Genomic DNA, 27,028 nt, shown 5'->3' with positions numbered 1-27,028 from the left:
GTGCCTCACTGCATCATTACCTCATGGAATACCTCACTAACATTTAGTGGTTAGAAGGGGCTTAGACAGTTTTGGAAAGACAGTAAGTAGGCAGTAATTGTGACCTGGATGGTAGGTTATACTTAGCTGAGTGGGAAGTGGAATTATTATTGCCCTTCTTAAAGTCACACACCTATTAAACGGCAAAACTAGACTTTCTTGTACCCTAGACTGTGATTGCCTACAGGTGTGCTTTATGGAAGCCAGGAGAAAAATTCTAATACACTTAGCTCTCTGTTTCTATGGGTTCTGCATCATGCATTCAATCAACCTCAGATCAAAATATGCGGAAGAATGTTGTGTCTGAACATGTATGGACATTTGTTTCTTGTCATTATTTATTCATGTAGTATAACAACTATTTACATAGCATTTACATTGTATTAGGTATTATACGAAACCTAGAGATGACTTAAAGTATATGGGAAGATGTACATATGTTATGTGCAAATGCTACATGGTTTTATTTTTTTCAACTTTTAACTTTCAGTGTTTTTCTATAGAAAAACTGCACATAAAAGAATAAAGAATTCATGCAGTCATGCCAAATGACCATCACAATCAATCTTGATGGTACTCTTCAGTAGATACTAGAACTACTAAGTTGATATATGCTTGTTCCTTAAAAATTATACCTCATCAAGGTGAAATAAATGCGATAATAGGAACAGTAAGAACCATGTGTTTATAAGCGCCTCAGGGTCAAGCTCTTACAGTTAGACCAGAAAGTTACACACCCTAGAACACCAGCAACTCACAAGGAAGACGGGGGAGTTGTCGCCTTCCTTCCTTGGAGGTCTTTAGGCTGGGAAAGTTCCATGTAGGTGTGATTTTGCTTGAAGATAGAGATATAAACTTTATGACCTCTCAAAGTCACTTTCTGGCCAACAGCTTTAGCAGTTCTAAGAAGGAACAGTTTCATTTTGCCTTCAAGAGATGTTCCTTTTCTGTGTCCTAAGGCAGGGTGATCAGTTAGTGAGAGAAGATGATATGTTTGCACCAAGCTGCTAGCAGAAATGAGTGTGGCTCAGCTCCAGTCCTGACCCTTCTCCCCTTGTCTAGTCAACCTCAGCCAGTGCAGGGTACCCGGGGAGGGTCACCGTTAGTCGGCCTCAAAGGCGCTGTTGCTGGCTTTCACATATTCAGACTTCTTCTTGTGCCTTGTCCACAGTTTCTGGGGGATGCTGGGGACACCGCAGGAAGTACTGCCTGTCAGTGGTAGGGAAGCTTCTGCTCCTTGGTGAATGGTTGGATACTCTTTGGTCATCCTGAGATGTCTGAATCCTGTCATCTGAATACCTTCCTTCTCTGAGCCCGGGGCTGCTGCCTCCACCAAGGCTGAGGCTGGAGCTTTCATTGAGATCCAAGACACTGGAGGAATCAAAGATTTTTCCATGTGCTTGATTCCTATACAGATTCGATGCTTTGGGTACAAATCTCCACTTGTTAGCCAGTCAGTCAAAGCAGAGAATTTCTAAAGGCCTTTGCACCAAGCAGCGAGACCAGGCAATAGGGTCAGCCAATGAGAAAACTGCCACTCTTCCAGAGACGCTGGAACTAAGGTCTAAATAAGATCAGTGTGTCAGTGTAGGTGCATTGACTGCAACAAATGTACCGCTCTGGTGGGGGTTGATAATAATGGGGGAAACTGTGCATGTGTTGGGGGCAGGAGGTGTATCGAAAATTTCCTCACCTTCAGCTTAATTTTACTGTGAACCTAAAACTACTCTAATAAATAAAGTCTACGGGCCTGGGCAATGTAGTGAGACCCCACCTCTACAAAAAAGAAAAAATTTAGCCAGATGTGATGGTGCGAGCCTGTAGTCCCAGCTACCTGGAAGACTGAGGAGGGAGGATTGCTTGAGCCTAGGAGGTCAAGGCTGCAGTGAGTTGTGATCACATCACTGCATTCCAGTCTGGGTGGCAGAGCAAGATCTTATCTAAAAAAAAAAAGTCATTTTAAAAAGATAATACATGTGGAAGCATTTAGTACTGTGTTTGCGTGCAGTAGGTGCTCAGAGAATGTGTGCGCTTAGTTCCTTCTTACTCATTACACCACTTTATATAAGAGATTTGAGCACCTTGGAATCCCCAAATCTATGACCAATCCCCACTTATGCCCCACTTTACCGATGGACAACTATATGTGGTGCTTTGGCCCAGGGTCCTCATTCAATATGTTTCTTTAGCGAATGAGTTAAACCCCATAGGCTGTTACATAGCTAAGTACAGGAACCCTATTAAGAATATATGGCAGAGTAGGTGCTCTGACATTTAGCCTCGTCTGACGGCAGAATAGAATTTCCTGAGTCAGCAGGATTTCTGGCCTGATCACTTTTTTTGCTATTGGCTTCACGGTGGCTTCATCTCCTGCTTTGGAGACACGGAATTTTCCCCATTCCCTGGGCTGCTTTTAGAGCTTCAGGTGTGTGACTTTCATATAGCTCTCTTGCGAATGGCAATCTAGGACATAAAAGGTAAGAGTAATGTGTTACTATGGATTTCCTCACCCAGCTCTTTCCCTTCTGGCAGAGACTTCTGATAGAAGTAGATAAAGGCTTGGGCTGTGTTCACCTGATGTGATGTAACGGTCTCAGAGGTCTGTGTCATTCATTCTTTTGATTTTATCAGGTTTTTTTCTCTCTCTTTTTTTTTTTTCAGACAGAGCCTTGCTCTGTCAGCAAGGCCGGAATGCAGGGGCATGATTCTAGCTCACTGCAGCCTCGAACTCCTGGGCTCAAGTTATCCTCCCACCTCAGCCTCCCAAGTAGCTGGGACCACAGGCACACACTAACATGCCCGGCTAATTTTTGTATTTTAACTTTTTGTAGGGATGGGGTCCCACCATCTTGCCCAGGCTGGTCTCAAACCACTGGCTTGAAGTGATCCTCTCACCTTGGCCTCCCAAAGTGCTGGGATTACAGGTGTGAGTCACTGTGCCAGGTCATATTTTTTCATTTTGGGTGCAATTCTTCCTACCTTCTCGGTGTGGCTTGTATATCAGTTGATGGTGTGTCATATTGCTGTGTCCTGCTTGGGAAAGAAAGTCTAATAAAATACAATATCATATTCTAAAACTGGAGCTTATGTAAAGATAATATAGTTTATAGATTTAAAAGAACTTGACAGGCCTAGAGGAATTAAAGCCGAAATTTTAGAAGCGTTACTAAAACAAATGTATCTGTGATTAGTCAGTGAGAAAATAGTATCATTTATAAAATCATTAAGTAATGATTCAAAGGGAAGTTCAGTAAGATTCAGAGGGGAGTTAGAAAGATAATGGTAATTCCATTTGTTAAAAAACTTGGGTGGTGTAGTTAGTATACAGAGGTATTTCCTTCATGAATATTTGTATTTTATAAATATTTTGTAAAGTTTTATTTTGCCTCTGTTTAGTAAAAAATAATTTTAAAATAAAAAATTTGTCAGTAGAATTCTCTTGTGGCCATTTAATGGCTTCTTTCTAAAGCATTCCATTTAGCAATACACCTCTCTGTCATTATGCCTATGTTTGTTTTACATAATATTTAAGTTACATAATTTTGGTAGCAAGTACAACCAGCACAAATCCATTCAGGTGCAAACACAACTGATTCTTGGTAATCGCCACCTCAGTCGTGTGGGCAGAATTTCATGAGCTTGCTGTAGTCTTAAGACCACAGCCTGAACACCAGGTACTGATTTTTTAATTCTGTTTCTTTATCTGTCACCAGCTGTGAGCAGCAGGTATGAATGGGCATCAGCCAGCATGTCTTCCCGGGAAACTTGTGTCACCTTGTGAGACATCCTGGAGTTGGTTAATTGGAGGGTGGTTAAGAATTTCTGCTGTATACATAACTTCAGAAACAAAAGCAAACCTGTTATGGTCTAAGGAATGAAAAGGGATATTATAAGGTAGAGACATTAGGACATTCTTTCCATTTTGTTCTAAAATCACTTTTGGCATTTGTCTGCCTCACATCACTTATGTTGTGTACAAAGCTGCTTCCCTCCTGAATAATTTATTTCTACATCTAAAATGTTTGCTGAGATTATTTTGCTTTCCTTTCACCTGGAAGATAATTTTAGGTTTTTAAGAAATGTGGTTTATAAAAATGGGACCCACCATGTCCATCTACAGAGTGAGTGAGTTACTAAAGTATAACAAAAACGTTTTTTTCTGTCTTGTACTTGAGTCCAGAAGTTCACTGAAAATGGGTTACACCTGGAATTTATGTATCATTATAACTATAAAGTGCTTTGTACTTTGCATCATAATTTCTCTTTCATCTAAAGAAATCAAAGTCCATTATATTAGCCTGGCTACGTTCACCTGCTTGCAGAAAGGGTGGACCTTTTGGGACCCATTTTTTTGTTCTTTGTTTTTGTGGAGATGGAATCTCGCTCTGTCGCTCGGGCTGGAGTGCAGTGGCAAGATCTTGGCTCACTGCAACCTCCGCCTCCCGCGTTCAAGCGATTCTTCTGCCTCAGCCTCCTGAGTAGCTGGGACTACAGGTGCATGGCACCACACCCAGCTAATTTTTTGTATTTTTAGTAGAGACGAGGTTTCACCGTGTTAGCCAGGATGGTCTCAATCTCCTGACCTTGTGATCCACCCGCCTCGGCCTCCCAAAGTGCTGGGATTACAGGCGTGAGCCACCGCGCCCGGCCCAGGACCCATCTTTTAAATGAGCTCTGGTGAAGCAAGGTCCAGGGTTTTGAGAAAGCCTAGCACCCTTGGAGCGTTTCAGGGCATCTCTCAGTTAAGAGAGCTTTTTCTTTACAATGGGCCACATTTTGTATGTGGTTAATTTAATTATCCAATTGGAACAACTTTGTCTTTTCCACGGTATCTGAATATATGTGCATACCAAGTGACTTATTTAAAATACAACTCTTTTGAAAGGCTACAGGGCGTACTGTAATAGGTCATATGCAGTTCTGTCACAGTCACTTTTCTTTCATTCATACATTCATTCAACAAATAGTGTTTGAGTGTCTCCTATGAACCAGGCATTATTTTAGGTTCCAGGGATACAGTGGTCAACAAAACAGACAAAAAAATAAATAAATAAAATAAAAATTAAAAAAGAAAAAAATCCTTGTTCTTACAAGGTAAGACAGACAGTGTATGAGTTGTGTCTGCGTGTGCGTGTGTGTAGTATGTTGATAGTGTGAAGCCCTTCAGGGAAAAATAAGGCAGAGGAGGGAGTTTGGGAGGGGGTGGAGTTGCAGTTACAAATGGGTGGTCAAGGATGACCTAGTTGAGGTGACGCATGAGGAAAGACCTGAAGAAGGAAGGTAAGTGCACCGGGAAGAGGGCACAGCAGGTGCAGAGCCCTGAGGCAGAGCCATACTTCCTGCCTTCCAGGAGCAGGGAGACCAGTGTGACTGGAGCACAGTGAGCAGTGGGGTCGGACCGGACACAGTCGCCAGGTCCTGTGGGGCCTTGTTGCTATTGCAAGGGCTTCGGTTTGGACTGAGAGTGAGCAGAGAAGCCTGTTAGAGAGTTTCAAATAAAGATGGGACATGATCTGGCTGATGTTCTTGGAGGACATGCTGCTGCTATGTCTCATGAGAATAGACTGAAGCGGGGAAGAGTGGCAGTAGGAAAACCAGCTGGGAGGCTGTTGTAACCTAGGTGAGTGAGGGTGGTGGCTTGGACCACCATGGTATGTTTTGAAGGTTGAGTGGGAAGGATATTCTCATTGTCTGAATGTGGGATGTGAGTGGGAGAAAGCATGGGTGACTTGCAAAATACTGGCCTGTGCATCTTGAAGGATGGAGGTGCATTAACTGAGATAGGGAGAGGCTGATTTTGGAGAAAGGATCAGGAGCTCAGTCAGGGGAGCTCTCTGGTAGGCAGGTGGATATATTTATCTGGATTACAGAGGAAGGGGCTGGGTTAGAGGTAAACATTTGAGAGTTGTCAGAATATACAAACTGGATGAAATCCACAGGGAGCGAGTGTCAATAGAAAGGAAAAGAAGTTGAGGGCCAAAACCTGGGCTACTTCCACACTGAGATTGAAGAGATGAGAAGGCACCAATAAAGGAGAATGAAGGAAAGCAGCGAATGAGGGGAATCAAGAGTGCGAGGTCTTGCTAGCCATGTGAAAAAACCACTTCAAGCAAGATGAGTCAGACTCTCCCGGGAAGTAAAGTAAAATAAGGGGCAAATGAGATCTGACTCAGGGATTTAGCAATGGAGATGTCATTGGTGAGGTTGATAACCAACTGGGATTATAGTGTAGTAGTGGGGACCAAATGTTGATCAGTGGGTATGTAAGAGAGGGCAGAAGTAGAGCAACGGAAACATCAAATGTAGAAAAATATTGCAAAGATTTTTGCTTTAAAGAGGATATGAGAAATGTAGCTGCAGGGAGAAATGAGGTCAAGAGATGTTTTAAAAATGCAGGAAGTAACAGCATGTTCGAATACCAATGGGAAAGACAGTAAAGAGGAAAAAAATATGATGCTTCATGTAGTAGCATAATTCTCAAAGGACCTTTGGTGTAGTTTAAAACAGCCCAAATCATCTAGCTTACTGTTGTAAACACTAATTTTTGTTAATGCTGTTGATTTTTTCAACATAAAGTCCTTATCTTCCCATCTCCATCAAAAATCAAAACTGTGTCTTTTGTCTGAGCCTTTAAATAAATGTCTTTTGGGTATGAATTGTGTCTGCTCATCTTGTTCAACCTCAGGGAGTCCCTAGTTCTGTTAATAGTTATGCAACATGCATGGATCTGAGGTACACTCTGTCCACATGTTTTCAGTAACTGATGACTTCCTTAGCTCTCATCTGAGGCACAGATTCCCCACCGTCCATTAAGCATGTATAAGATCGCATTTTCCAAGAATTTATTCTGTCAACTAAATGTTCATTGCATGCATTAAACACAAAAGGCCCCATGTTTCCAGGTAGCAACCACAGGGCAACAGATGGGTAATAAGAGTAAGAATTTAAAGAAACCGGTGTCCTTGGATCTTGTGTGGATGACCAGTTGTTTCCCAGACATTACTGTGGAAATCACCTGGGGACATTGTTGAAGTGAAGATTCTGATTCTTTAGTTCTGGAGTGGGGCCTGAGATCTGCATCTTTAACAAGCTCCTAGGTGATGCTAGGGATGCTGGCTGATATGGTTTGGCTGTGTCCCCACCCAAATCTCGTCTTGAGTTGTAGCTCCCATAATCCCCACGTGTCGTGGGTGGGACCTGGTGGGAGGTAATTGAATCATGGGGGTGGGTTTTTCCCTGCTGTTTCTATTGCTAGTGAATAAGTCTCACGAGATCTGATGGTTTTATAAAAGGCAGTTCCCCTGCACATGCTCTCTTGCCTGCCACTATGTAAGATGTGCCTTTGGCCATTTGCTTTCCTCCATGGTTGTGAGGCCTTCCTAGTCAAGCTGAGCTGTGCATCAATTAAACCTCTTTCCTTTAGAAATTACTGAGTCCCGGGCATGTCTTTAATAGCAGCCTGAGAACAGACTAATACACTGGCGCACCTCATTTTGAGTAGAAAGAGATCTTAGGGTAATACTTCCTGGCTTATTTTTCCTCCTTAGATTTTGCTTCTGCTCTTCCTCTACTTCTCTATTATTGCCACATTGGGCCTTTTCCAGCTGGAACTTTCAGACTCAGAACAACAATATATTGTAGCATTTGTTGATAGCATTTCAGTATCTCCGCTTTCCACTCTGCATTTTTATTGATCTTTGCAAAAAAGCTACTGGCGTCTGGGAGTTTTGTTTAGTAATTAGATAGCTGAAGAGACTAGGCCAAGTTTCATTTGCATTATGTAGGGAAGGCCAGACTTCTGGGTCTCATTCACACCCCAAGGCCATGTTTGTCCTAGACCTCTGAGTACCTGCTTTGGAGCTATAGGCAAAGTCCCAGTACTGGGGCCAATTTGCCAGTTCAGTTGTCAGCTTTTAAATTCTCTGGATTCCTACTTGCTAAGGCTAAATCTCTTCAGTAAACAGCTCCCTTGCTGGAAGGCAGTCCTTTGGCTTTGTTATAAATAAATTTTGTCAGCTTGTGGAAAATAGAATAAACCTTTGAAAGTCACCACTGGCTAATGAAAGCTTCTTAGATGGCTCTAGACTGGACGCGGTACTTAAAAAGTACCTATAAAAGGATATGTTTTGGTGGGGGTTGGAGAAGAGTTTGAAATTAATTATCTGAACTCTGAAAATTCCTGTAAATTCTACATTTAGTTTCTGCTATACTTTAGACCATAGATCTTTTCCTGATTTTAATGAGGCATACTTTTTAGGATCTTCTGTATGGGTGCTATTCAATAGAAATATGATGAGAATTTCACAAGTAAGTTTAAATTTTCTAGTAGCCACATTAAAAAAAAGTAAAAAGAAATCAATGGAAGTAATGTAGGTAATATATTTTATTTAACCTACTATGTCCGAAATATTGTCATTTTGATAAAAGCTTAGTGATAATTTATATTCTTTGCTTGTACTTAGAAATCTGGCCTATATTTTACACTCACAGCACATCTGCCATATTTCAGGTGCTAAATGGCCCCATGTGGCTGTCATATTAGACAGCACAGGTGTATATGCAGAGCAGCTACAGGTATGACAAGCACAGTTTTATTTGTTTCTTTATCTCATAATTCTCTGTTAATATCAACACATGATTTGCTGTAGTGAGGCATATATGGTTAGTTAAGTATTAAAATAAAGATGGATTTTTTTACAGTAATCTTAAAATCTACCGTAAAAACAAATGGATGTTTCAGAAAATAGATAATTATAAATATGCAGAGAATACAAACATGTTGATTGACTTCAGCAATGGCTAACAGAGATGAGGACCTATAAAAATTGAAAATGTCTGAGACTTCCAGATAATACATTTTCAGCAACATTATTTAGGATAATTTACTGCCCCTCGTAAGGTAGATAGGTCCTGTCATGACTCCCATTTTATAGATGTGAAGCCTGAGACCAGAGAGGTTAAGTAATTTGCCTTAGATCACACAGTGGGTAAGTGGTAGATCTAGGATATGGAACTCTAGTCAGTCCGGTTCCAGAGCTCACTCCCTTCAACTCTGTGCCAGACTGCCTTCTCAGCACATGTCAGTGATACATACATTTGCTTCATCTTTTAAATGGTATGATTGAGGGATAGTGCTCTTTAGCTGAAAAAAGTGATGGATATAATCAAATTATATTGATATAATCAAATTGTTTGATTGATATAATCAAATTGTTCTGGAAAACAGAGGATAAATTAACTCCTTAAATAAATCATACCCTGTTTGCCGTTAATTTAAGTCTTAATTTAAGAGTTACTTTATCTTGGTTTCTGATTGATCTTCAATTTAAATTGAGCCACAGCATTTTTTCTACCTATCCCTGATGTGGGGAAAATCAGCTAATAATGTATAAGGCAAACTTTCAGTGTTATTGAGAGCTAAAGCATACAACTGAATGGGGGAGATAAGCTCTAATACTCATGAAATAGTATTACAATTTATTGTTACTAGCAATCACAGCAGCAGTAGCCATTTATTGAGAGGTTACTATCTGCCAAACCTTGTGTTAAGACTTTACACTCATTATCTTATTTAACTGTTAAAGCAATGCTGTCAAGTTGGTTTTATCTTCATCAATAAATAAGTGCCAGAAACAGTGCCACTATACTCTGAAACAATGAGACTCTGAGAATTATTTTATTGGATTCTGGGTGTCACATTTAAAGGGGGACATTAACAGTGAACAGGTAGGTGAGTGGTGAGAAAATCATGTGATGTTAGGAGAGGTCATAGAACTGTGATCTTTAACCTAAGGAGAGAAGACTTAGTGGACGTAATAGTTACCAGTAAGTGTTTGAAATAAAGAATATGATCTAAAGAGAAAACTGACTCTGGCAAAAGGAGTACACTCACTCTGTCTTTCTCCAAGGAATACAGAAAACACATTTACAAGATTTTCTTATGTTGGATTTTAATCCAATTTTAATGGGACAGAGGCTAGGTCACTCCCTAGATATTCTGGATTAAATTATTGCATTTGGAAGATTTGGATTATACAAGAAATTAGGAATTGACCGTTGGATGAGGTGTCTATTTCTGATTTTGTAATAAATTGCGTCCTTTAATCAGATTATTTTTATGATAGAAATAATTATTGAGTTGTTTTGTAAATTAAGTTGGAGATTGTGATTAATAATACAATATCAGAGCTCAGACGGACCTTAGAAGTCTTGAAGTCTAATGTCATTTTGCAAATGAGGAAACAGAGAGAAAGAAAATGAATTAAGGACAAAGTTGGACAAGTACTCAGGTGTTGACTTCAAGTCCACTACTTAAAAAAAATTATGGTTTCTAATGTATGGATGAAGAAGACTGAATCATTTCTAGTACATTTTTAAAGGTCCTGTTGAATCTTCTCCAGAGTTAACAAAATGAAGTAGCCTGAAGTTCATTTGTTCTAATTAGGGCACACTTGAGTCCTTTTTGGTTATCTTATCTGCGCTTGGAGTTCAGTGATTTTCCTAAAGAAAAGCTTTCAGTTCGTCAACTTCTTTTATTGTTAGTGTTTTATTTCCCTGGAAACTTGTGCATCTTTTTATTGAAAGGATAAGAAAGGATATAGTGGCTCTCTGAGTTTATCCATTCATTCAACAAGTATTTACTGAGGTGTGTGCCAGACACTTCCAAGCACAATTGTAGGGTCATTAGCTTTTACTGTGAGATGAGAAACCATCAAATTGTTTTGAACAGAAGATTAGAAGATTTTTTTTTTTTTAAGGATCACTAACAAATTAAAAGGATTCCCTGGGAGTTTCAGCAAGCTATAGTCCCACTTGCCTTGATTTAATGAGACATACCTTTTGATCTCAGCACACAGTTGGGATTAACTGCAGTTTGAGGTCTGATCCTTATTAGTTATATAACTGAATTCACAATAAAGCCTGAAACTTTTTCATAAAAACAGGGTATAAACCTGTTAAAAATGTTCTACCATAGACTGGTTTGGAAACCATTATGAATTCATGATGGAATTTGACTGACCTAGGTTTGATGGACATTTTCACTGATGATTCAATTTTGGGCAAATGTATTAGTTTTTCTGAGCCTCAGTTTCTTCATTAGTACAATGAGGGTAAAACTTGTTACGTAGGAGTGTTTTTGAGGGTTGAATGATTTAAGGGAAATCGTGATTGTGAAATGCTCAGCCCCATGTCTGGCGCATTGTAAATATTCAATAAAAGCACAGCCATTATTTTGATAATTTAGTCAAGGGGATTTTAAACATGGATAAAAGTTGTTTTGAAGCTAGACTGAGGGTGCTAATTCAGACCCTTAATTTATTTTTACTTTAGAGCTCAGACAAAATGTCTTTAATGCCTTTGTCTAAAGGTCCTGACATTGAAACAAGCATTAAAATGACACCTCTAACTTAATTAACACTGTTTGTTTTGCATGTATATGAATTAGTCTTTTTAAGTGTCACTGGCTGTTTTGGTGGTGTCCCAAATTGACAAATGCTCCCTCCCTCATTCCACAGGTATTACCAATTTTGGACCAATTCTGGTGGTTCAGCTATCAATAAAAGCAGTCAGAGAAGGCCCTGCCTGCAGGTCACAGTTGACCCTAGCCACAGGACTCCCAGGGAAGTGGTGTACTGTGAAGCCTCCCCAGGGAGTGTCAGGAGTCTGTGTGTGTGTGTGTGTGTATGTGTGTGTGTGTGTGTGTGTGTGTTCTGTTGCCCAAGATTATTGTCCGAGAGAGTAAACACATCACCTTATGACTCTGTAGCCAAGTTCACTTCTGTAGTAATTTTTTGTTTGTGTATTTTTACCACTGAAATTCAGTCTGACTTAGTTCAATACTGCATCTAAACCAGTGTCTGGTCAAAAGTATTAAATTTGACTTGCTAATCTCCACGCGGGATGAGGGAGAGACCCTATGTAAAACTGAATTGGGCCCATGTAAAACCCGTGTTTCTGGTGCCCCATTTTCCTTGGGCTCTGGCTGGCAGCTTCTTCTACCCAAGTTATGTATTTCACTTTCCTGGGGCTGAAGTATCAGCTAGCTGAGCTGATAAATTTATCTGGGTTAATAGGAGAGAGTTAGAGGATCATCTGGTCCTTTTAACTGTCTGTGGAGGCAGGATTTTGCTTCCCCCACTCCTCAGTTATTTGAAAGCACTTTGGCAAAACTGAGATCACTGCATGACTGTTAATGTAACACTGCAGCTTGGTTGATCTGTTAGTGAATGTGATCATCAGGGGAATTACAGATCATGGAAAGGTAGGTGGAGGACAGGCCTCTGGAGAAGGTATTCATAGGCACAGGCAACCTTTTCTGATTGTGTAATTACTTTAAAATATTCTGTTTTAAAAAATTTTAATTAAAATTTATTTCCTTATTACCAGAAATATCCTGGTAATTGTAGATTGCCCGGGTGGGGATGAGGAGAAGTTGCCAGTTTAAGCCACACCACATGGAGTGAGAATGAGGGAAAGGTGACTTCAAGAAGAAAAAAGGTGTTCTGTTACCAGGAGAAGGAGTGCTGGCCAGGCAGGAACAGCAGATGTCCCTGGCAGATGAAATGGCGCTGGCCAGAGGAAGCATATGCCGTACAGAGGACTATCAAGCACAATGGCCATGGGCAGAAAAGAGCGTCGCATATGAAGAACTGAGAGAAGGCCAGGCGGCGGAGCCAAGTGAGGAAGAGTGGGTGGAGCAGTAGGAATGAAGGCATGGGATTGCAAAGATAAGCTAGGGCCAGACCATGCAGGGCCTTACGGCTAAAGGAGGGTACCTGGATTTTATCCTGTGAAAATGGAAGATCATTGAAGAGGTTTAAGCAGTTTAGCCTTTTAAAAAAAAATCACTCTGGATGCCCTGTGAAGAACGGATTGAAGAGGGCAAGAAAGGAAGCAGAGGGATTAATCAGGGAGCTTTTGTAGGTGAGAGATGAAGATTTCTTGCACAGGGATGGTGGCAGCTGTGATACAGACAAGTGGAAAGATAAATGAGCCACATTTTGTGTAGATCCACAGAACCTGATGATTGATGGGGTGTAAGGAAAGGAAGAATGACATAGATTTCTGCCTCAATTAATGGGGATTCTTGGAGTTGCCATTTATTGAGATGTAGCACTCTTGTTGGATATTGCTTTGTGTTACTCACATCCTTCCACCTAGACTATAAGCTTCTTAGATCAAAGATAAGGCAGCATTTCATCTTTCTTCACCATTGATTCTAGCACAGTGCTGAGGCATTAGAATAGCCACTTGGTTGGGCATATGTCAGGTGGGAAGTTGATCCAAACCCCACTTGCAGGTTGGCTCTTGAGAGGCAGCTTAAAGGAATAAAAAGTGCCATTTGTTAGGATATTTATTGTTGTTGGTTTTTAGATTTGTTTGAGATGATGCAAGTTATGTAAGAAGAAGGTACTATGAGCATAGAAAATGTAATCAGACCTCAGAACTAAGGAGATTTGCCCAAGATAATTTATTAATACAGCTGGGACATTCTCTAATCCCTAGTATTCTCATTAAATCATCTAACCTATACTTGCTATTTTGAGTAATTTTTGTTTCCTGACTAAAATCTGTGTTTCTTTTTTCTTTGATGCTCTTCTACATGTTAAAAATAAAACCAAATACCAAATTTATTCACCTTTGATGCTTTGAGCTTCTCAGTTCCTTCTGGTCTCTTTTTGTTTTTCTCCTTTCCAAAACTCATTCTGAAGGACCCATGAAAAGAGACTGAAAGCAGAAGAAATCTGTCCAGTCACTCAGCAACACCTATCTGAGGTAACAGGGCAAATGAAACCACTTCAAAAATTGTTCTAGAACAAAAAATGGCTTCTAGAACATTGCGCAGTGTCTAGCTCCAGTGCACAGGAGGTGCTCACTGGTTATTGAGACTCAGCCCCGCTACCTTGTGTTTTTACATCCATGGCCTTTGTCATCTCTGGCATGCTCTTTGTTTCTTCATAAGAGAATTTTAAAACTGGAGGAATTGAATAGAGGCCGTCTGAAAAAGAATACCTACAGAACCCAAGTTATCTTTACCTGGAGTCCCGACCATGCAGGCTGCTGTTTATTAGAACACAGTGACAGTCACATGGTGGGCTCGGCCCTGGCTTGCAGTCAGCTTTGAAGCCCCCATGGCAAAATGGCAAGCGCTTACATTCCCGGACAAACACACGCTTTTTATTCCATGTCATTTTTCCATTGCTGTAGACTTGTAAAACAATGGTTAAGAGAATTTCAGAAACCAAAGTTATTTTCCCTGCTCTTATTTGCATATTTCTGTTCCTTAAAAGTTTCTAAGGTAAAAAAGTCCCCAAGTTTGGGGACTCTCTTCCACACCTTCAAATCAACACTTTTTAAACATGTTATCACATTAATGTGTCATTAATGTGTCATTAATGTTCTTGTGAACAATGGCTTAAGTAGTGTGATTGGAAATAGCGCTCTGGAGGAGCTTGGCATGGGGGTTGGGTGAGCATTTTTGAGTTGGGTAATTAGTCAGCTACAACCATGTAGAACAGAAGTGATGATTAGACTAATTAGGAAAGCCATTTCCTAAGTGCTGTGGTAGACCCAAGGGCAATGGCCTAGAAATGCCGCCTTCCCTGATTTATTTGATTGATGAAAAGCAGGTTTTCCACTTGCGGGCTTATTTATTTTTTAAATTAGAGATTTGTTTGTCTCATTTTCATCTGTTACAGTTTTATTTCCAAGATAACAGAGAGGCAGGAGTGTCTTATTCGCAGTTTGGGAATAGGGCTTTCGTGCTTTTCCTTTCATTCCCTTTACTACACGATTCTAGTGGAGCAGATTTATCAGGGCACTTTTAGTCAAATCTTTGCAAAGGACTTGCATGTTTTATGTATTCAGAATTCAATTCAAGCAGCTTTTCTAGTGACAGGCTGCTTTCTGGTCACCTTTATACACCTAACTTATTCATGTGTATATATATATATATATTTATTTATTTATTTATTTTTTCTAACATTCATTGGTGCTTACTGTGTGCCAAGCACTATTAAATGCAAGGGATTCAAATATATCTAGCAGTTAAGGGCTTTGTTTTGTTCAGTGTTATTGCCCCATTGCTAGCATGGTGCTTGGCTTATGGTAGGTACTATGTAAATATTTATTGAAAGAATGAACAACTTAAAGCCTAGGCCCTTGTTTTGTATTTTTTTGTGTACACTCAGATTTAGATTATGTAATTGCAGCTCATTTTGCAAAACGGATTTATTATTTTCTTTCTTTTTCTTTTTTTTTGAGACACGGTCTTGCTCTGTTGCCTAGGCTGGAGTGCAGTGATGCAGTCACGGCTCACTGCTGCCTCTTGGGCTCAGGTGATTCTCTCACTTCAGCTTCCTATGTAGCTAGGACTATAGCACGTGCCACCATACCTGGCTGACTTTTAAAAATTATCTGTAGAGATGGGGTTTCACTGTGTTGCCCAGGGTGGTCTTGAACTCCTGGCTTCAAATGATCCTCTGCCTTGTCCTTTCAAAGTACTGGGATTACAGGCAGAGATTTTTGGGAGGCCGAGGCAGGTGGATCACGAGGTCAGGAGATCAAGACCATCCTGGCTAACACAGTGAAACCCCGTCTCTACTAAAAATACAAAAAATTAGCCAGGCGTGGTGGCGGGTGCCTATAGTTCCAGCTACTTGGGAGGCTGAGGCAGGAGAATGGCGTGAGCCTGGAAGGCAGAGCTTGCAGTGAGCCGAGATTGCGCCACTGCACTCTAGCCTGGGTGAAAGTGCGAGACTCCGTCTTAAAAAAATATATAAAAAATAAAATAAAAAAGAAAATAAATTTCTCTAAAATAAATCTCATTTATTTCCTGGTAGTTTTAAAATTTTATCTAAACCTCAAAAAATTTTCTTCTAAAACATAATAAATAATACCGCGAGTGTTGTATATCTTTTAAAAACAAAAGGGTGGAGTGAAAATGTTTTACCAAATTATTAGGTATAGTTTGCAAAGCACTATTATGCATAGTATGTTGTTCGCCTTCCTGTGACAGCACCATTAACCCATTTGTGCCGGAGGTTGCAAATTTTTTTTGTAAAAAGATCAGACCTTGGCGATGACCTTGAGCAGTAGGATATACATAACTCCCACAAGCTTAGCGTTCCAATAATGGAACACTAGGCATAAATGGGTTAAAGTAGGCCCACGGTGTGTGAGGTCCGGAAAAGTGAGTTGATTTTTTTCCTCAAGTCCTCATGGATTAGGCATGGGAAGAAGTTCCTTATCTGCCCACTGCTGGCTCTTTGTTCTGCCTCATCTTGGTCTTCCCTTAATGGAGTACTCTCTTTTGTACCCAGTTTGCAAATGGCTACGTTAGCCCGTTGGGTTTAAAGAATACTTTAGGGGCATTCAGCGATAAGTGAAGTGTCTAACTCTTCAAAAAGAGCCATAGTAATATATCTACTAACCGGATAAAGAAATACAGCACCATTAATAAAATGCTTGTGAGATTTGTTTTTTCAAACATTGAACTTTTTTTTTTTTTTTTTTTTTGCTGAGACCATTTTATCTCAAGAAAGAGCTTATGGACTTCCTGAGAATGTGTAGTGAAGCAAAAAAAGCCAGAGAGACCTTACTGAATTCTCTGATCCTTGAGTGTATTTTTCTGATACAAAATGGGGTAATAATACCAACCTTGCAAGCGAGTTCTGGAAATTAAATCAGAAACACAGTGCAACTCATATGAGGTACCCAGTATTTGACAGTAAAGACAAAATAAAAGCACTAACAAAAACAAGTAAAAAACTTAACACCAAGGGGCGAAAACAATTTATGTGCCTTTGAAAACTTGATAACTGAAATTCTAATGACAGTCATTTATATCTATTCATTAATGCAGTTTCTCCAGGGACCTCTACTGTTAACCCAATTTCAGTTATTCTCTGTATGTGAAAGCATCAAAATTATTTTCTTTTTAAGATAAAACTCCTAAATTCATTTTGACCCTGCACAATTAATCTAAGTTAATGAGGTTTTGTTACATCATTATCCAATGTGTATTTTAAGGTTCTACTGCTGTGCTACCCTACATTTTGTGACCTAGGAATTTTAGATACAACGGTAATCTTGGTCTTTAAATAGAACTTTGAGTAACAAAGTGAGGTAGAATATTGACAGCAAACTATAATAATAAAATGTAATTATAATATAATACTATTAATTTAGAGTTAGAAAGTATCCAGTAAAAAAAGTATCCATGAATGTCCAAACTAAATAGGAAATGTTTAATTGACTTCTAGGAAAATGAAATACATCATTCTAATATTTTAATATTTAGAAAGAAAAGATCTCATTACAACTTAAAAAATGATTTTTTACTGATAAGTGCCATTGACTTCATTGAAATGTCTGCTTTTAGTAGTCAAATCCCAGAAGAAAATGCTATTTTTAGGAGTATGTTTAACTGAAAAAGCTCATACTTCTATTCAAGTTTAGGCAATTACTCTTGACAAAAGACAAGTAAACTAATGTTTCATGATAAAGTCCCCAAGTATCTCAGACTTAAGCAAAGACCCCAAATCATAGTTTGTAGCTTTATTGCAGCTTTCATTCAAAATATGTTTTATATCATCCCTTAACTAGGGAATTCCTGGTGCCTTCCTATTAGGATAAATAAGCAAGAAACACAATAGGACAGTGATTGTATTCTTAAGTATTAGGGAATTTAGGGCCCCAGATATTCTATATGCAGATGTCTGTGCTTGTGTTTGTTCATTTTAATGAGACTCCAAAGGCTCATAATTTTATAGGAGCTATAGTATTTCAGTTCCAGAACCAGGTAAAGACAGGGCAGGCCTCCACTCTATAAAAGCAAAGGATGACCGGGCGCGGTGACTCACGCCTGTAATCCCAGCACTTTGGGAGGTCAAGGCAGGCAGATCATTTGAGCTCAGGAATTCGAGACCAGCCTGGCCAACATGGCGAAACCCCATCTCTACTAAAAATATAAAAATTAGCCGGGTGTGGTGGCGGGCACCTGCAATCCCAGCTACTCCGGAGACTGAGACACGAGAATCGCTTGAACCTGGAGGGCAGAGGTTGCAGTGATCCAAGATGACAATACCGTACTCCAGCCTGGGCAACAGAGTGAGACTCTGTCCCCCCACCGCCAAAACAAAAAAGCGAAGCGTGATGGGTCAGGGTTAGGACCATTTCCTGGTGACATTGAGCTGGTTAAGTTGGTGGATCTGTGAGGGGAAACTGGCTGCCTTCACAGCCTCCAAGGTCTTTGCCTTGTGCACTGCAGCTTGGCCGTACTACCCCACAGTCAGGTTGGCAGGAGTATGATCTTTTTTGTCTGTCTTATGGGATAATAGTGAATATTTACTTTTATTATTTGGATAATTTCAAATGTGAAAAAATTAAAAACCTCAACATTTTTATAGCTACAATTAAGGAATTATAATACAATTTGGTAAGACTACAGAATTCACAAAATTATATTGTGGCCTCATTTTAAAAACTGAAAATTGTTGCTTCAAATGCTCAAATAGTTTCTTTGATAACATTTTTTTGAGAGCATTCTTTAAAAAATGTATTACTGCCCCATTTTTTGGGTATTTTTAATGTATGCACTTAATACTGTTTAACTTTTTAAAATAATTCTGGTTGATTGTTTTCAAATATTTTAATGCAGTGATGTTGTCTTCATGGGCTATAAATTTGTACCATAATGTAAAGACATTATGTTAGGATCATTTTAATGTATGAATACCTGGGCTTTAAGTAAGGATCTGTTGAGAATTGTGTAGTTCAGTTATGTGGTTTAACAACTAGAGAGTCAGCTCTATTGTAAACATATAGGCATAGCTTGTTTTATTGTGCTTTGTAGATATTATTTTTATTATTATTATTATTTTAATTGAAGGTTTGTGGCAACTTTGTGTGGAGCAAGTCTTTCAGCATCATTTTCCCACTGTGCTCACTTTGTGTCTCTCTGTCACCTTTTTGTAATTCTTGCAATATTTTAAACTTTCTCATTATTATTATTATACCTATTGTTATGATCTGTGATCAGTGATTTTTTTTTTTTTTTTTTTTAAATAATGAGATAGTGTCTCACTTTGTTGCCCAGGCTGGAGTATGGTAGCACAATCATATTTCACTGCAATCTTGAACTTTTTTGGGCTCAGATGATCCTCCTGTCTCAGCCTCCTTAGTAGCTGGGACTACAGCGCATGCCACCATATCCAGCTGGTTAAAACATTTTTTTTTTTGTAGAGATGGAGTCTGGCTATGTTGCCCTGGCTAGTCTCCAGCTCCTGGACTCAAGCAATCCTCTTGCCTCGGCGTCCCAAAATGGTAGGATTATAGGCATGAGCCACTGCACCAGTCAGTGATTTTTGATGTTACTCTTGTAATTGCTTTGGGACACCAAGAACTGTGTCCATGTAAGATGGAGAACTTAAAAATTGTCGTATGTTTTGACTGCTCCACGACTGGTCCTTCCCCTGTCCCGCTATTCCCTGAGACACAACAATATGAAATTAATCCAATTCATAACTCTATAATGGCCTCTAAGTGTTCACGTGGAAGGAACAGTTGCATGTTTTCCACTTGAAATCAAATAAATGATTAAGCTTAGTGAGAAGGGCATGTTGAAGCCAGGCCAAAAGCTAGGTCTCTTGCACCAACAGTTAGCCAAGTTGTGAATATAAAAGAAAAGTTCTGGTAGGAAATTCAAAGTGCTTCTTCAGTGAATATGTGAAAGATAAGAAAGCAGAAGCCTTATTGCTGATATGGAGCAAATCTGAGTCATCTGAATGGAAGATCAAATCGCTACAACATTCACGTAAAACAAAATCTAATTCAGAGCAAGCCTCCAATTCTTGGCCGAGAGAGGTAGAGGTAAGGAAGCTGCAGAAGAAAAATTGGAAGCTAGCAGACATTGGTTCATAAGGTTTAAGGAAGGAGGCCATCTTTATAACATAAAGGTGAAGCAGCAATTGCTGATGTAGAAGCTGCATCAAGTTATTCAGAAGAGCTAGCTAAGACCATTGATGAATGAGGCTATGCTAAACATCACAGTTTCAATGTAGACAAAACAGCCTTCTATTGGGAGAAGATGCTGTCTGGAACTTACATAGCTACAGAGAAGTCAATGCCTGGCTTCAAAGCTTCAAAAGACAGGCTGACTCTTGTTAGGGGCTAATGCAGCTGGTGACTTGAAGTTGAAGCCTTTGCTCATTTACCATTCTAAAAATCCTAGGGCCCTTCAGAATTATGCTAGATCTACTCTACTTGTGCTCTATAAATGTAACTACCAAGCCTGTATGACAGGATGTCTATTAGCAGCATGGTTTACTGAATATTTGAAGCCAACTGTTGAGGCCTACTGCTTAGAAGAATATTTATTTCAAAATATCACTGCTCTACAACAATGCACCTAGTCACCCAAGAGCACTTACGTAAATCTACAAGGAGATGTATGTTGTTTTCATGCCTGTTAACTCAGCATTCATTCTGCAACCAATGACGCAAGGAGTAATTTTGACTTTTAAGTCTTATTATTTAAGAAATATATTTCATAAGTCTGTAGCTGCTATAGATAGTAATTTATCTGATGGATGTGGGCAAAGTCAATTGAAAGCCTTCTGAAAAGAATTCACCATTCTAGATGCCATTAAGAACATTTGTGATTCATTGGAGGACATCAAAATACTAACATGAACAGGAGTTTAGAAGAAGTTGATTCCAACCCTCATGGATAACTTTAGGGGTGAGTTCAAGACTGCAGTGGAGAAAGTAGCTACAGATTTGATGGAAATAGCAAGAGAACTAGAATTAAAAATGGAGCCTGATGATATGACTGAATTACTACAATTCCAGGATGCACCATTAGTGGATGAGGAGTAGCTTCTTATGAATGAACAAAGAAAGTGGTTTCTTGAGATAGGATTTACTCCTGGTGAAGATGCTGTGAACATTGTTCAGATGATAACAAAGGATTTAGAATATTCCATAAACTTAGTTGATAAAGTAGTGTAGGGTTTGAGAGGATTGACTTCAGATTTGAAAGAAGCTCTACTGTGGGTAAGATGCTGTCAAACAACATTGTATGCTACAGAAAAATCTGTTGTCTTAAGAGACCATTGATGTGACAAACTTCATTTTTGTCTTATTTTTTAAGTTGCCACAGCCACCTCAGCCTTCAGCAGCTACCACCCTGATCAGTCAGCAGCCATCAGTAATGAGGCAAGACCTTTCATCAGCAAAAAGATTACAACTTACTGAAGCCTCAGATGGTTGTCAGTATTTTTTTTAGCAATAAAGTATTTTTTAATCAAGATGTGTACATTGACATTGTTTTCTTTTCAGACAGAATGCTCTTCCACAGTTAATAGACTGCAGTATAGTGTCAACAACTTTTATATTCACTGTGAATCACTGGAGTGATTCACTTTATTGTAATGTTTGCTTTATTGTGATATTCACTGTATTGTTGTGGTCTGGAATTGAACCCACAAAATCTCCAGAGTATGCCTGTATATACAGAATCTTAACAGGAAGTATTCTAAATACTTTTCAAGTGCTAGCTTACTTGTTCCTTATAACAACCTGATGAGTTTGTTTTATGGTTATGTCTATTTTCCAAAGACACAGGGACATTGAGTACCTTATCCAAGGTCACCCACTAATAAGTGATAGAATCTGGGCTTCAATTCATTTAGTCTGGCACTGGAGCCTGCACTCTTTAAATCACCATAGTAGTCTTTCTGCTTCAATAATGAGTGGGCTTTTTTTGTATGTGTGTTGAGGGGTGACCTGTGACTTTTCTTGCTTCTTTCCTGATTTCTATATGTCTTAAAACCACTATATTTCATTCATCTGTTCATTCAACAGATATTTATTGAGTATCCATTATGTGGTGCTGAGGGCTAGCAGTATCCTGGTGGACCCTTATGTTACAGTCTAGGTGCCCAGCAGTCATTGACTGTTGTAACTTAATGTCTAGGAGGGAAGACAGGCATAATAAAGGGAAACTCACGGGGGAGGGGGGCAGGGACAGGGGAGCCAGGGTGCAAATAACTCTCTGAAACTAGGACCTGAGAGGTGTAAAAGATTTAGCCAGGTTGGGAAGAGGGTGTGAGGAGAAGAGGGTGGTATTCCAGTTAGGGGGAGTAGCCAAGTGCGAAGACCAGCGATCAGAAGCTGTGAAAGAGTTCAGGGAACTGAAAGAGGTTCACTGTGGCTGAAGCACTCAGTGTTCCGAATTAGGAGTGGGGATGGTGAAGGGTGTAAATAGTATTCAGGTGTTTTAAGATCAGGCAGAAGGGTCAAATAACTGATTAACTTTGCACTTTGATCAGTTGGATATATTTATTGTAATTTCTAGGATAATGAAAGCCTAAAAGCAGTGTATAGCATCTAAACTTGAGCGTATGTGGAGGGAGAGAGGGAAAAATAAAAACAAAACTAAATAAAAAAGAGGCAAGAAAGGAGAGAAGGATAAAATAGATTAGATGAATAGCACAAATAAGATGGTAGATGTAAACCCTAATGTATTTGTAATTATATTAAATGTGTATGTTCTAAATGTACCAATTAAAAGATAAAAGATTGTCAGACTGATAAAACCCAACCAACCAACCAACCAACCAACGAACCAACCAACCAACCCAACTAGGTGCTACTTTCACTTGACAGAGAGGGAATACCTCCAGGAGATGAGAAATGACAAGAGGTGACCATAAGATAAGCTACCTCCATCTCCTTCCCTGTCTGTCTACCCTGGAAGCCACCACATTCTTAGGAAAGCCACTGGACTTCCCACTCTAAGTGCAGCGGAGGTGGTCCTGGGAGGTTAGCACTGTCTGGGTTACTCAGGTCTGGCTTTCTTACCCGCTTGTGAGGAACTTTTTGGCAGAGGTGGAGTCTCACTCACATACCTCGTGCCTTCCATAGTGTTTGGCAGGCAGTAGGTCTTTAAGTAGCATTTATCATGTGTGTACATTTGATTTCCATATGAGATTGTAAACTCTTTGCAGGGCAGAGAACCTGTTACACCTTTGAGTTTTCCATAATATCTGCTAAAACATAGATCAGTGTATAATTGCTAAAACATAGATCAGTGTATAATGAGTGATTCTTATTTAATTCTGTCAAGATTAAATCTGATTTCTGTAGAAGGATACTGTTCCACCTTTCAATGATTTGGAGGTTTGTTTCCACAGCAGAGAAGAAATAAAAACCACTTTCTGCAATAAAGACCTGATAACCTACTTTTTCTTAAGTAGATTTTACAGTAGTAGAGTATATTCTTTTATTTCTTCTTTTCTTTCTTTTAGTTGTAGCAAGAATTTCTATTAAACTCCTCTCATTGGGCCAGAGACTCTTGTGGTGTTAGTGAAAAACTTGTCCCTTACGTAACACCCTGTCTACACTTGTGAGTTCATTGGCCAGTCACTGGCCTCAACTCTGAGCTCTAACAAGAAGAATATATTCATTTTTATTTTAAAGAGCATGATTTATTTAATATAAAAATAAATGCTTCACTCATGTATAAGCTGTAAGGAGATATTAGTAGTAAAATAATAAAAATATTTTCCTTGGAAGAACTGTGGGCAGACCATATCAAAACAGCAATTTCTGGTTTTGGAATGAAAGATATTATTGATTCTATTAATCCAAATGCCAACAGTTCTCTGGTTGAGTAAGAATGTGCTGCCTAAGAGAAAACTCACTTGGCATCGTGTAAGAGCTGCTCATTATGAATAGAAAGAAATTACATAATCCAAAGTAAAAGCAAGTCATTCTGCTTTTAATTACGGTGTATAAAAATTAAAACATCGGCCGAGGGTCTAGTTGGATATACTTCTTGGCAACAGAAATTTTGGAAGCCTGCAATGAAAAATACAACAAAGATGGCTATGTGCTGGCCGCCCCCCAGTGTCCTGGTGGTTTCTCGTTTAGTGACTGTATTCAGTTATTGTGAAATCACAGAATTTTAAAGCAGGAAAAAGACCTCAGAAGTCTCTTCTTACCCATTCATCCTCCAGATGAGAAAATAAGCCCACAGTGGTGAAGGGATTATAGTGAGGTCATATAGCGAACTCCAGAAGGAACACAGGCATTTGGACTCCTGTCTGGCTTTCTTTGAGACTGAACTGTTTCACTGCTGCCTGGAAGCTCTTCTGTGGTTGTGGCTTCTTGCTGGCCTTAGTGTAGTGATAAGGGGGTGGGAATGAGGGTAGAGGGTAGGAGAGAGGAAGGGAGAGAGGTTGAAAGAGAGAATGAGTCATTGTCATTGAGAGGGATTGAGAGACAGAGAAGATGATAAAGAAAGACTGCTTTGTTGCTTCTCAGAAGTGGTACCAATAAAGCAGTGCTCTGAAGCAGTGTCTGATGCGTCAGTGAGCTGCGGAGCCTGGCAGTGGTTGAGGTGTGGGAACATTCTATACCTGCCACTGGCTCCTCCTCATTCCTGCGCTGTAAACCCCATGTTGGGGTTACTGTGTCTGTGTTTATTGCCTCTAGTCCAGTCCAACCGTAGGTGTAGCCATCTCAGGTTATGGAGAGATGTTAAGGAGAGAAGGGGCAAATTGAAATGTGTGTGTTTTAGAATTTGTTAATTTTCAGATTTTTTGAATCTTAGCAAAAGGATTTCCTGAGTATAACCTCACGTTTCCCTTTCTACTTCCAAATCTGAACAAAATCCTGTGACCTTCCTTGCTTACTCAGAGCTGAACATAGTAAGAGAAGTCATCATGCAAACTGATTTTCTGGAAGTATTTTGAATGTTTTAGTTATTCTTTCCAAGTTCACTCAGAGTCCGTTATGGATTTGCTGCTGTGAAAAAGGTGTTGAAACCCAGCGTGTGGACGTGCAGTGTTGCTTTTAGCCTTGCAGGCAGTGCCCTCTGGACTTTTCAGCAAACTTCAGCTCTGAGCTGTGTTACCTGCTTTGGCTCCTATTGCATTTACCTGGGGCCAGATTCTGGCTTTCATATCCCTCCCTAAAGTCAGGTGGGAGCCTGGCCCAATGGAGAATGGCAGTCTTAGGTACTGATGATCAATTGCTGTTTTCCTTGCTAGCGTCATGATATCGAACGTATAGGTTCTCAGTAAATCACGTATTGTTTACTTGTTTTTGCTCAAAAGTCCATCTCTGGTTACATCATTGGAAGCCTCTCAGTTTAACCTCTTCCTTTGTGACTTCTATGCTTGGAAATAAATTACGACAGTTAAAATCTTATTGCATAAGTAATGTGTGTTGATTTTAGGAAAATCAGAAAATAGGGATAAGTAAAAAGAAGAAAATATAAATAATTTATAATCCATCTCCCAGAGAGACCACTGGTAATATTTTAGTGCATGTCTAAATTTTTAATGTACACTTATTTACATAACATTAAATATATTTTAATAAAAATGACTTTGGGCTGTATATACTGTTTTTTACTAACATTTCTCATATGACGTGTTCTATACATCTCTCATATCAGAATACAATTTTGTATTTTCAAAAGACAAATCTCTCTATCTTTTTAAATACAGATAAGTATAAAGAAAATAAAAAGGCCCATTATCTCTCAGTCCATTTGACATGTTAAAATGATTAGTAATAAAGCAAATAACATTAGTTGGCTGCTGACTGTATGCCAGGGGGACTGTTTTATCTGTTAGCTCCTTTAATCCCCACAAAAGCCATCAGAAGTAGTTGCTATTATTAATCCTGTTTTACAGATGAGGATACTGAGGCTAAGTGTTTAAGATAATTCCCAAAGCCATACAGCTAGTAGGAAATGAGCTCAGATAGTCTGGCTCAAGAACCCAATTTTTTTTTTTTTTTTTTTTTTGAGATAGGGTGTTGCTCTGTTGCCCAGGCTAGAGTGCAGTGGGGCAGTCTCAGCTCACTGCAACCTCTGCCTTCTGTGTTCAAGCGATTCTCCTGCCTCAGCCTCCCAAGTAGCTGGGATTGCAGGCATGTACCAGCACACCTGGCTAATTTTTGTATTTTTAGTAGAAATGGGGTTTCACCATGTTGGCCAGCCTGGTCTCCAACTCCTGACCTCAGATGATCCACCCACCATTTCTTAACCACACTCATACCGTTAGACTTTAAAAACAAAGTCAAACAATAGTCTTTCTCTATTTTTTAAAAAATCTTTCTCTATCAGCATGTACAGAACTACCTCATTCTCTATAACAGCCACATATACGTCCTTTGTATACTTTGGTTTAACTGTCCCCTTAACTATTGATGGACAATTTGATTGTTTTCAGATATTTGCAATTACAAGCAATGCGGCAATATTCTCATACTAATGGTACTGTTTATTGAGTGATAAAATCAGCTACTATGGATAAATGCATAGAACAGTGCCTGCTACATAGTACGATCTGTGATTTATATTATTATTAGTAATACTGTGTGCCATGCACTATGCTTGAATTCTCAGAATATCCCTATGAGGTAGATTATTGTTATTATCCCTGTTTTACCTTTGAAGACATTAAGACATAACGAGGTTAAATAGTTCTTGTGTCATGTAGTAAGTGAAATCTGTGATTTGGACCCTTTTGGAACTTGACTACTGCTAACTACATATGCCCAGCTTCAAGGGGGTCAGAGATGGAGAAAACCTTGGTATTGGTAAACATTAGTAATGTCCACGTATACTCCTACCATAAGGGTATGAAATTGCCTGTGTCACCATACCTTTCTAGTCCTGGGTATCACAGATGCTACAATTTTTAATTAGTGGAAAATAGTATTTCAATGTAATTTGTAATTTATTTAATAATAAGGTTATACAATGTATGTTTATTGGGCATTTGTATTTCTTTTTTTGTAAACTGTCTTCGTGGTTTTATTGAATAGTTTTATTTTTAATAATTTTTATAAGCTCTCTGTAAAATAAAGAAATTAGATTTTGAATTCTCCTATGCATTGCAAATGTCTTCCTAGTATAAGCATTTTAATGACTGTATTTTACATTTTATGGTGATATTATAGTTTATGT

At 39.2% G+C, this 27,028-nt stretch overlaps 1 protein-coding gene and 1 non-coding gene across 9 annotated transcripts in view; one reads left to right on the top strand and one right to left on the bottom strand.

Moving 5' to 3' along the window:
- The window catches only part of PSD3 (pleckstrin and Sec7 domain containing 3), a 713,864-nt gene that overhangs the window by 241,105 nt on the left and 445,731 nt on the right, over nt 1-27,028 (top strand). The window lies entirely within an intron of this gene.
- Nucleotides 23,350-23,503, bottom strand: LOC112440751 (small nucleolar RNA SNORA62/SNORA6 family). The gene has a single exon (XR_003028765.1). It is a non-coding gene; the product is annotated as a small nucleolar RNA SNORA62/SNORA6 family (small nucleolar RNA).

Source organism: Pan paniscus, chromosome 7 (assembly GCF_029289425.2).
Source record: "Pan paniscus chromosome 7, NHGRI_mPanPan1-v2.0_pri, whole genome shotgun sequence".
In the NCBI taxonomy this organism is placed as follows: domain Eukaryota; kingdom Metazoa; phylum Chordata; class Mammalia; order Primates; family Hominidae; genus Pan; species Pan paniscus.
This window is presented reverse-complemented; position numbering and strand designations above follow the sequence as displayed.